At 40.0% G+C, this 10,209-nt stretch overlaps 1 protein-coding gene across 1 annotated transcript in view; it reads right to left on the bottom strand.

Annotated features, from left to right (window-relative positions):
• Positions 1–3,361, bottom strand: part of PCCA (propionyl-CoA carboxylase subunit alpha) — a 270,550-nt gene extending 267,189 nt beyond the window's left edge. Inside the window, exon 1 of the mRNA XM_029960846.1 lies at positions 3,267–3,361. The gene's annotated coding sequence lies outside the window, so the exon portion shown is untranslated. The remainder of the gene's footprint in view (positions 1–3,266) is intronic.
• Between the last annotated feature and the right edge of the window lie 6,848 nt (positions 3,362–10,209).

The following is a 10,209-nucleotide window of genomic DNA, read 5'->3' as shown; positions in this document are numbered from 1 at the left end:
ACACCTCCTAGAGAGGAGGGGTGGTGGACTCCCATTTGAGGGGAATGCAGCAGTACTGGCGAGAGGAGCTAAGAAGCTCAGACGTCCCGGAGCTGGACCAGGACGGCCAGAAGGAATGCGGGGGAAGTGCCCTGCCCCTTTCCCTGCTGCTGGTGCCAGGCTGGTAGCCTGAGACAGACCACAGGAGCTCTGGTAGAACTCTTGAGGCAAAGATTTTCAACTGAAAGCTGCCCGAGACATTCTGTCTCAGAGGTAAACCCCCTGAGGAAAGGGACCGTCACGAAGATCCCTGAACTTCGTGATATGACGTGGTGAGCCTTTTTGTCCTGGTTACCACAGCCCACGAGAGAGAGACCTTCGCTTGGAGTCAAAGGGCCGAGATGAGACCCCCCTTGTGTATAATGGAAAGAGATCCAGCTACAGCTGCTGCATGGAAGAAGAGACACTGCTGTTCTGAGAGTGGAAAGGATCTTTTCCTTCTTCCCTTCAGGACTTTTATTGGAGGGAGAAGAGATTTGATCCAATGTAAATACTGATTTCTCACAGGAAAGATAGTTAAGATTATGTATATTATGTATAATAATATTTATTTGTATAGTGATTGTAATATAATTCCCTTCCCCCATATTGAGTCTTGTGTTGTGTCTGGAAAACCCCATCTCACACTGGGGTGAGTTGTGGGAGGGGGGCTTGGACTCAGGAATTGGATTTTGGGGGTCTCAAACCACCAGACACTGTTACACACTCAATACACAGTGCAACAGAACAGCAAATCAAACTTAGTACACCACTGAAATTCACTGTCACCTTTCACACTGGAGCGCACTTAGTGCTTCAATACTTCTGTCATGGCTGTAAGAAGGGGATAACAAGCTGTCAGAAGACAGCAAGCCTCAAACCCCAGGCAAAACCTTCCCATTAAGAAAAGAGTGGTGCAAGAGCATAGCTGCTCAGCATAAAAATCTCATTGCTGGGAGTAAAAATTATTCTTGTCACAGGCCTTGCTACTAAATACACAGGTGCAGTTTGATACTGCACTTGCTTTGTTGTAAATACAGACTGCCACTGAAAGGGACAGTCCTGCTTTATGCACTTATCCCCACTGCTTTCCATGCACCAGACCTAGCAGGGATCCAGCTCCAGGACAGGGCACCAGTTTAACACAGTAATCGAACTGTCTTACTCTGTTTCCCATGCTCTAAATAAAAACAGGACAGGGAACCCGCAGGACCTCTCCCTTTCAGGGGCAACCTGCAATCATACCACATCAGGTTGATCCAACTATACCCTAAGACATTCGACAGCTGTTCTCCCCCCTCTACACCAAACAGCTGGTTTTCATATGGACTTCAGGGGAAGGAAGTATTGCCACTGCAACAATTAAACTGTTTGTTAGCCTCACAGTCATTAGTTAATTTGGGGAGGGGAAGATAGGTGTTAGAGGAGAGGAAGGAACACCACAAAACTCCAACAGGAAGTGCTATTGACAAACTAGAATACATACTGTTTGTTCCCCTACTCCAAACAGACAAACTCAAGGTGCCCTTAACCAAATTTACTTTTTCAAAGTCAGGGCTGAGCTGACATCACATGACCAGTTTAAAAATACTAGCACACGATAACACCATAAAGAAATTAAGTGACAAGAAACCCTCCAGGTAAGAGCTGCACAGCAAGCTTATACAGCAAATTCAGCCAGATCTGCTGAATAACACTGCCTGGGACACAGGCACACCACACTCAAAAGATGATCTTAAACACTCTTAAGCAAGGTCAATTAATTATCAGAGGTACAAATACTTTAACACCACAGGAGCCAGCAATTTGTCTGGAGAGGTTTTTTTAGCTGGAGATCTGATCTAAAAAAGATATCAATTGTTCCTGAATCTAAATTTCAACATTCTAGGTACCTAAAGATTTTTAGGCATACAGACTTGAGGGGGAATTAAAAAAACACTTCCAAATACTTGGCATTGAAAAGTTTAATGAATCGAATACTCCATTCAACTTACTTCTTGGTATGTAAAAGTTGTTTTATTAATCAGCTGTGGTCACAGTACAAGACAAGACTTTCAGTATCAAGATGTTAAGAATATTTTACATTCATTTTAATTTTCCAATTCTACAATAAAGACACTGAGAGACTGGTCTCTTGCTCCTGCTGTTAGAGGCTAGTCTCAAATCCAGTACAATAAGAAAAAATTAAAAATCACACACTGCTTTGAAGTAACATTTTTTAATGTCATTTCCACTAATTAGCCTGAAAAGGTTTCACATGAAAGTCTCATCATTACAAAAACATTAGAAGGGGTAGTGAATGAAAAAAGTAGAAAAGAGCTTAAACCATCTGTAGTAGCCACTGGTTGAAACAACAGCTCCTATTTGAGAGAAACCAAATACCCAATTACATTATCTAAACATAACTATGCATTTAGAAAAGGAAGGAGACCTGATTAAGCAAGGGCTTTAAAGAAAAAATAAATTTTCTGAAGAAATCTGTAAAGCCATACTGCTTTTCCCTGTTTCCTAGTACTATCTTACTCATGGTTAATTGCTTCTACACTTGTATATAAAGTGCTTCTACACTGGTAGAATATCAGTCCTGAATTGCTATCATCTTTGCCCTTGAATACTAGCATACCTTCAGTCACATTATTTTTCCTAGTGCGTTACTTTGTAGGCCATGCCAAGACAATCTTCTATAAGGAAAGTTTTTCTTGGCTCATAACTGTAAATTGAGATTGCTGCTGCACAAGACCCAAGATGAGGATTTGCTATTCTCCGCAGGCCTTAAAGGCCCATCTTTATCCAAGCTCTGAAGTTCCCACCCTCATGCCAGATCATCTAACAATCATGCTGCCACTATTACATACTTCTGTTTCCACAAAAAGCTTTTGGCTAGTCTAGCTCCCAGATGTTTTAACAGGCCCATTACCACCCACAACTATGCAAAACATTAACAGTTGTTTCATAATAATAACACGTTCAGGCCAGTATGCAACTTTTCCAAGCTCACAATCACTTATTCAACCTTTTGGTATACACTTGAAGTAGTATCCAACCTTGACAAGCATCCCACAAAAGTAACTTCCCTTTTGGTTTAAAAAAAGGGAAGAAAAACATGCTATTAAACCAGTGACGGGTTATACCAGGAGAACTACCACTGTTACCAGGAGAACTCCCAGCACCAGGGAGAGGATAGCTTAAACCAACTGCCAGCAGTACAGTAAAATGTCAAAGAGAAAACATGCACCATTATTACTTACCTTTTCATTTGGATCATACACAGACGAATATAGTTTATGTGAAGTTATAAGGCACCATCTTGAACACAGCGTTTCACACTACAGAAGAAAGAGGGAGTTAAACCATTTTCTCCTGTTACCATCTACCATTAAAAACATTTCACACACTGACATCCTGAGGAAACCTCCATACCCCTTTCACTCTCTCATCAAGTGGATGAAAGCTCATACAGAACTGCCCTTCCCCAAGCACACACCCACAAACAGTAACCAGAAACAATTCAGAAATTCTAGATATGAAGTCATTAGTTTAGGTATAAGCAGAGCCACACTTGATCACCCATTGGAATCAAAAAGACTGCAAAATCCTTAACATTAAATATTGTCTAGCAGGAAGCATGAAACAGTAGTGACTGGCAACTGCCAGAACTCAGAATCTGTCAATTCTGTCTGAAAGAACTGTTTTCAAGAGCTGCAGAAATCTAAGTAGTAGAAAGTAAAGGCTCTCCTGTGAGAAGGTTCTCCTCTATTTTTGGGGAAAACAATATGAATATGGACTACATTAGAAGACCAAAAAATAAGGAACCATATGTTCATATAAAGAGGTTAATTAGAGAATTCACTTGCACCTTCCACAAGGGTAGTGAACTTGAGATAATTGAAAAATTGCTAAAATTTTAAGTTTCCTGAAAGCTTATACTGATCTGGAAGTAACAGTGGCTGGCAGCAACTGGAATGAGAACACTCCCTACACAGCCCTCTGGCCTGATCAAGTTTGAAAATAATTCTCATGTTGCATCACAGAAAGCAGAAAACAGCCCAGGACTGAGAAGGCCATCACATTTGTAATGCAGCTGATACTATAATCTTATAAAGGAAAAAATATTTCAATAAAAGTACTGTAATATAGAACTAAAGGAAACCTTAAAGCATACCATCTCATGCCAGCTCCAACCAAACCTCATGAGCAGAAAGCTACTATAGTTTCACAAACCATTTAGATGCCATTCACTAGTGGCAGACATAACATACATTGCTCCCAGATAATCCAGCTGTGCTTAATTCTTCCAGAATGATTCATGTATATTAATTATTCTGAAACTAGAAAAAAGTCAATTGAAAGCAACTGTTCCACCCTGTTTCACATGCTGGGCTCTTTCCCCTTCACTTTTTGTTTCACTGGGGGTTTTTTGCTTCTTTCATTTTTCTCACTTTACTCCTCAAAAATAAAATCCAGAGCAAACTGAAATGCAAATCATTTGATATACTAGAATCAAAACAACCAGAGGTTGGGGTTTTTTGGGGTTGGTTGTTTGTTTGTTTTTTGCAGGGATATATTACTCCTATCTGAGGATGTAACAGTACAAGCCTTTTCAGGCATTAAAGGGATGCAGTTAAGGACAGAATTCTGGCAGTTGCAATCACACCTACCAGCTGGTCCTTATTGCAAGTTTACAGAGCGACTGTAACATCTTCAGTGATTGTATTCTGCTCTAGATACTGTCAGAGGGAAGAGGAAGGATAGCTACAGCAGTAGCAGCAGAGTACACTCTCCTGCTCCAGAGTACACAGAGTCAAGCAGATTGAGTTCCTCTCCTCTGAAACGCTATTGACAGAAGTGCTTGAGGGACAGCAAATAGTCTACAGAAGGTCATACAGGACACACACGAAAAGTCTCCACCGAGTTAATATTATTCATTGGAGAAAGTGCTTGTTAAGGGTCAGTGAGGCTAATCTAAATACTTGCAGTTAGCAGGGGAAAAGGGGACAACCAAGCAAGGGAGAAAAAGCTTCTGAACTTTCTTGTAAACACCTTTTATACAAAACTGGGTTTGAATGCTTATGAGAAACCAGAAGAGCTATGCACAGATGGAGACTGTAAGAAAAGGCTATGATGGGAAAAATCAGTTAGAATTAAGTTGTAGAATCTTAGCCATCTTGAAAAAAGCCTTGTTCAAACTTTTTATACAGAAACAGTAAAGTTGCCAAGCAATTAAAAAAAAATGGAAAAACTTTAAAAAACACTCAACTCTGTTTTTACACTACAGAATTGGACAGATTTTACATAAAAATCTTGTAATAGCCTAACCTAATTATGTACCTATGTTTAAAAATTTAGCTGCCTCCTCTCACACACACACACACAAATCACGTAAAAAAACCAGGTTCAGCCGTGAATCGGATACATGTGGGGTAACTTCCTAAAACAAATCAAGCATATTGCTCAACTCAGACGGGAAGTTCCAACTCTAATTCACAGCTTTGGAAAGAAGAGGTTCTGTATGTATCTGTACCAATATACACTAAGGTTTAAGAGCTTGCTTAATCTAGAATCCACTTCAAGAAAAGTCTCTGTAGAGGTCTGCTCCCAGACACTATGAGCAATTGAATAATTACTTAAAAATAAACAAGCATATTGTAAATAATGCACGTCTAAGGCCACAAAGGAACACTGCTAAATTGCCATCTCCAAATCCACAGCTATTCAGGTGTCATCACCTACTCCATGTTCCAAAGTTCCTGCCATAGGTAGGTTCATTAAAAGCTACACTGAAACCCCCAAAGAACTCTCAAACCACCAACCCAGCAAAACCAATCTAACTCTCAACCTACATCCTTAATCGGCTGCCTCCACAAAACCACACATGCCCTAGGTATTATACCCTACTTAGAAATTTCCTCAGAATACTGCAAAGAGAGCTCAGCTTGATCTAGTGACTTTTTTGTATCCTGCAAAACTAGGAGAGGGCAGTAGAGTCATCAGGTATAACCTATTTTTGTCATGACTTGTTACTTCAATTTGATAAAACTTTCGACTCTTGAAAGCCCAAGAATGCAGACTATTAATTTATGAGAGCTCAGCTCTGAACTTCTGCATTTGGCTTAGAGTTTCCCACCTCTAATGAATCTTCAGAAAATGGTGTTAGCACTGTATTTTAGAAAAGCATCTTGCTTTATCTATTAATGGTGCAATAGCCAAACTGAGCTGAAACCTAAACAGCTGTAACAGTTACAGAATAACTTCATATAAAAAAATTCAAACTACACAGTAACTTGTAGAACAGTATGCCCATTGCACACTGCCACTTTGAGACCTCACAGAGAACCTGCCTCCCCTCAGGGACCCAGTGCAGCCCTAGGAAAGCTCTTCAGGTGGTTTAAGGACACAGCATACAACAGCAAAAGAGATCATTAACTCGTTTTTCAGATATGGTTTACCCGTGTGTTTTTAAAGGTTTACATGCCCTCATCGAGGAAGGAAATTTCCTCGCCATACTGGTCAGCTTGTAAATAACTCATTGATACTGAGCTTTACAGGCAGAAAAAGGTCTCAGTGTTGAAACGGAGGTACAGAATTCCAGATTTCAGACAGGAAAAGCATCATATATCAACATTTGCTCTAAGTCTAGTATGGGAAGGAATGTATATTTTAGAATTACTAGAAAATACAGTAAGCAATACCGAATAGTAACAGCCAAACTAGCACACCTATTTTCACTAGACTTAAATTCGACTTTCTTCCATTAAGATTTTTGCCCCTACATTTTCAGAGATTCAGGTTTCAGATACTATGAGAATAACCCCCTTATCTTCGTGGTGTATCTACTCGTAGCCATCAGTATTCATGAGCAGTTATAAACATGAAGACAATGGGGGCTTTTTCACATTTTGATTATACAGCAAATGTTCCCAAATCTTTTTTATTTCAACTCATTTGACATCGTAATTCCCTGTCCATGGAACTTTACTGATAGAGTATGTATAAAGCACATAGGAAGCAGGCACCTTCAGGTGGCTGCAAGACTTTCAATTCATAAGGCAGAAAATGCAGCTTCCTAGTACAATATTGTACGAATCTTGTAAACAGTAAAGCAAACATAATGCTTCTGTTCTTTTCTCTAAGGAAGCGTTTTCCTTTCCTTTGTACTCCCAGAGTCTTGAAGAGCCAAGCACTTGTAACTGTAAGCAGATCCCCCTGATGCCAACTGCAAACACAGATGTAGGTTCTGTAAAGCACACTGCACTACACATAAGAGTTCTTTCCCTCTGACCGGGTTTGAGAAACATTCATAATTCTAAGAACAGAAAATCTGGTTTTCATATTTGCCAACACAGCACACAAACTACAAACAAGGACACACTCATCCATCTAAGGCTGTTTCTTTAAAGTCGGCCATTCCTATGCCCATGCAGCTTCTCCTCTGTGCCAGTCCCTGAAGTTCATATAGTCACATAGTGAACCAGACATGGGAATACAACCACCTGAGAAGATATTCAAAAGGAGTGTGGAAAAATATGTTCTCAGGCAGACTTTAGTCCAGCTTATCCAAGATATTTACACAGCAGTGCTGGCACAAGTTGGAGGGAGACAGGAGCTCAAAAGGAGCAGCCTGTGATCAAGACCTAGCAGCTGCAGAAAGTTGGAACAGTTTCTCATGCAGAGCTTAAACAGCTCCAGGAAGGCTGGCTAGCACCTGCAAAACAGATCATGGCAGTGTAACAATCAATGCAAGTTTGGGGCAGGCAAAATAACGAAATAATTAAAGCACAAAGTGTTTCAGAACAAGAGTGCCATTTTTTACTCAGTGTAGACTTAAATGATCTCAACTTTTTGTCCTTTCAGAATTAACTTTTGCCCATAGGACATGGCACAGCATGCTTTCCCTACAAATTCCAAAAAGCTACTCCTGGAAGCAGGAAGAAAACTAGAAATCTCCACCTGCATTATGCTTTGATAGTGCTTGTCAGTACTAAAATCTGTAGTTTACATACTAGAAACAATCACTGAACTCCAGAAGTCTATGGCTACATTCGTCTCCCCAGATTGGTGATCATGTGAACTCCCTTCCCTAATGACAAATGATACCAATCTTGCATCCCATCAGCCTGATGCTTCTGTTCTCAAACAACGGGGAAAATTTTTCCCTGGAATAACAGCATGCTAAAAACAATATCAGAAGAGAGCAAGGAGCTCCTACTGTACAGATAACTTCCATGACTTAACACTGGGTGCACAGATGGCAGAGAAATTTTCCATACATTTAGTTCAGTGATTAGAAAACTGATCTACGCTGATGAAATCTATATCAGCAGTTTACCCTTGAATTCATGAAGTATTTATCACTCTGTTCTACACTATTTTAAACCTTTTGAGTCTGACAGCTCTCTCAAAAGAGTTTCACAACTGAAATAGCAAAAGCCATCCCTCATCCTCATTCTGTAACTACAGACTTCTTTCAGCATCAGATTTTCTCCCAGTTCCAGAAGTGCAAAGCACTCAAAATGAAATTTTGGTTATATTCTAAACAGAACCAGTTCTGCATAAAACCTAAACAGAAGTGATAGGCACTAAATTAGAAACACTGTAAAGAATCAAATCCGCAGCTCAGTGGTTTTTTGCATCCTTCTCCTGTGGTCCTTTATCGATTCCCACATGAAAGTAGCAAAGGAAATTAAGGACATCTCATTAGCTACTAGCCTTTGCAAAAATTTTAACAGCTCCTAGCACACTAAAGTTTGAAGACATCAATTATATTATTTGTCTGTCACCAAAACATTAGAGAATCTATGAAAGCAATTTCCATGCAAATTTGTTTTATTAGATGTTTCCCAATATACTGTTGTCTTGACACTGACTTTCATACACAGATATTAAAGGTTAGAAATCACTTCAGTTACATAAATCACAACACTACTAGGCAGCTAAAAAAACCACTTTATTTCACAAAGGTGCCGTTAATGTAACATTTCCATTCTGCTTACACTGGTGCAGCCAGACCACGCCCTTGAGATGCCACATAGAAGGAGACAAAGTAGGTCTTTTTCAGGGAGGCTCCAAAGGACTGACACCAAAGTCTTAGGACTATTTAGTAGGAACAGCAGAAGCGTTCCACATCTATATATACACACACTTAAGGCTACCAAAAATAAAGGAGGACAAGCCCTCTGTTAATTTCAAGTCATCATCTCCAATTAAACAACTTTTTTGCTTTTCAAGAAAACAAGTTTACTTACATATATTTCCTAAGGAAAAATACTTACATAAAACACATGCTATTTTCCTCTTTAATCCCTTCTCAAAATGCCCTGCCCACATAAACCACCTCTTTTACATGATCCCTAAAGACATGTGATGAGTTCTTTACAGTACTGCTAGGAGGGAACATTTCTAGACAGAAATCTATCCTACACCACACCCCCAGGGGTACACTGGGGAAAACATTTTCTGCAAGTCACTCCTTTCTTCTCCACTGGAACCTGCAGACGTCCACATAAATTTTCCTTTTCAGGAAAAAAAAAATAATTCTTCCTATTGTAAACAATTAGAGATATTTTGCACTACTCTTCCCATAATGAAGCTAGTTGTAGTGTCATTCAACTGTTACACAACACTATGTGTTAATGCTGCTTGTTCTTATCTAAAATAATCTTCTTCTAACACAATCTGTAGAAGTAACAGATGAAAATAAAGCAAGTGCCTCAGCGAAAGCACCCTAAGTATCTGGGGTAAATGGGTGGGTGAGGAGAGAAGAGATAACAGTTCCACGAAGCTTTCTCTATTAGCCAAGATTTTCCAACTAAAAATAGCACAAAACTACCCTCTACCCCAGAGCTTTGATAAGCTCTCGTTTAACAGAGGGAGAGGGCAGAAGGAAACTGGAATCACAGAATGACAGGATCATCTGCGTTGCAGAAGATGCCCGAGATCATCGAGTCTAACCTGTGCCCGAACATCACCATGAACTAGACCATGACACTGAGTGCCACGTCCAGTCTTTTCTTAAACACCTCCAGGGACGGTGACTCCACCACCCTGAAGCATCAAAACCCTGTGCAGCAGCATAAAATTAAATTAAAAAAATAAAAATAACTAAACCGCCATGGTCTCCCGGCAACACGCCGATTGTTTACACCAAGGAACGACCTCTCGGATGCTGGCAGCCCTCAGGCACAGAAACCAGAA

The sequence above is a fragment of the Manacus vitellinus genome, unplaced genomic scaffold, assembly GCF_001715985.3.
Source record: "Manacus vitellinus isolate BGI_N305 unplaced genomic scaffold, ASM171598v3 scaffold_2_pilon, whole genome shotgun sequence".
NCBI classification, from domain to species: domain Eukaryota; kingdom Metazoa; phylum Chordata; class Aves; order Passeriformes; family Pipridae; genus Manacus; species Manacus vitellinus.
The sequence above is the reverse complement of the archived record's forward strand: the minus strand, read 5'-3'. Positions and strand labels throughout refer to the sequence as shown.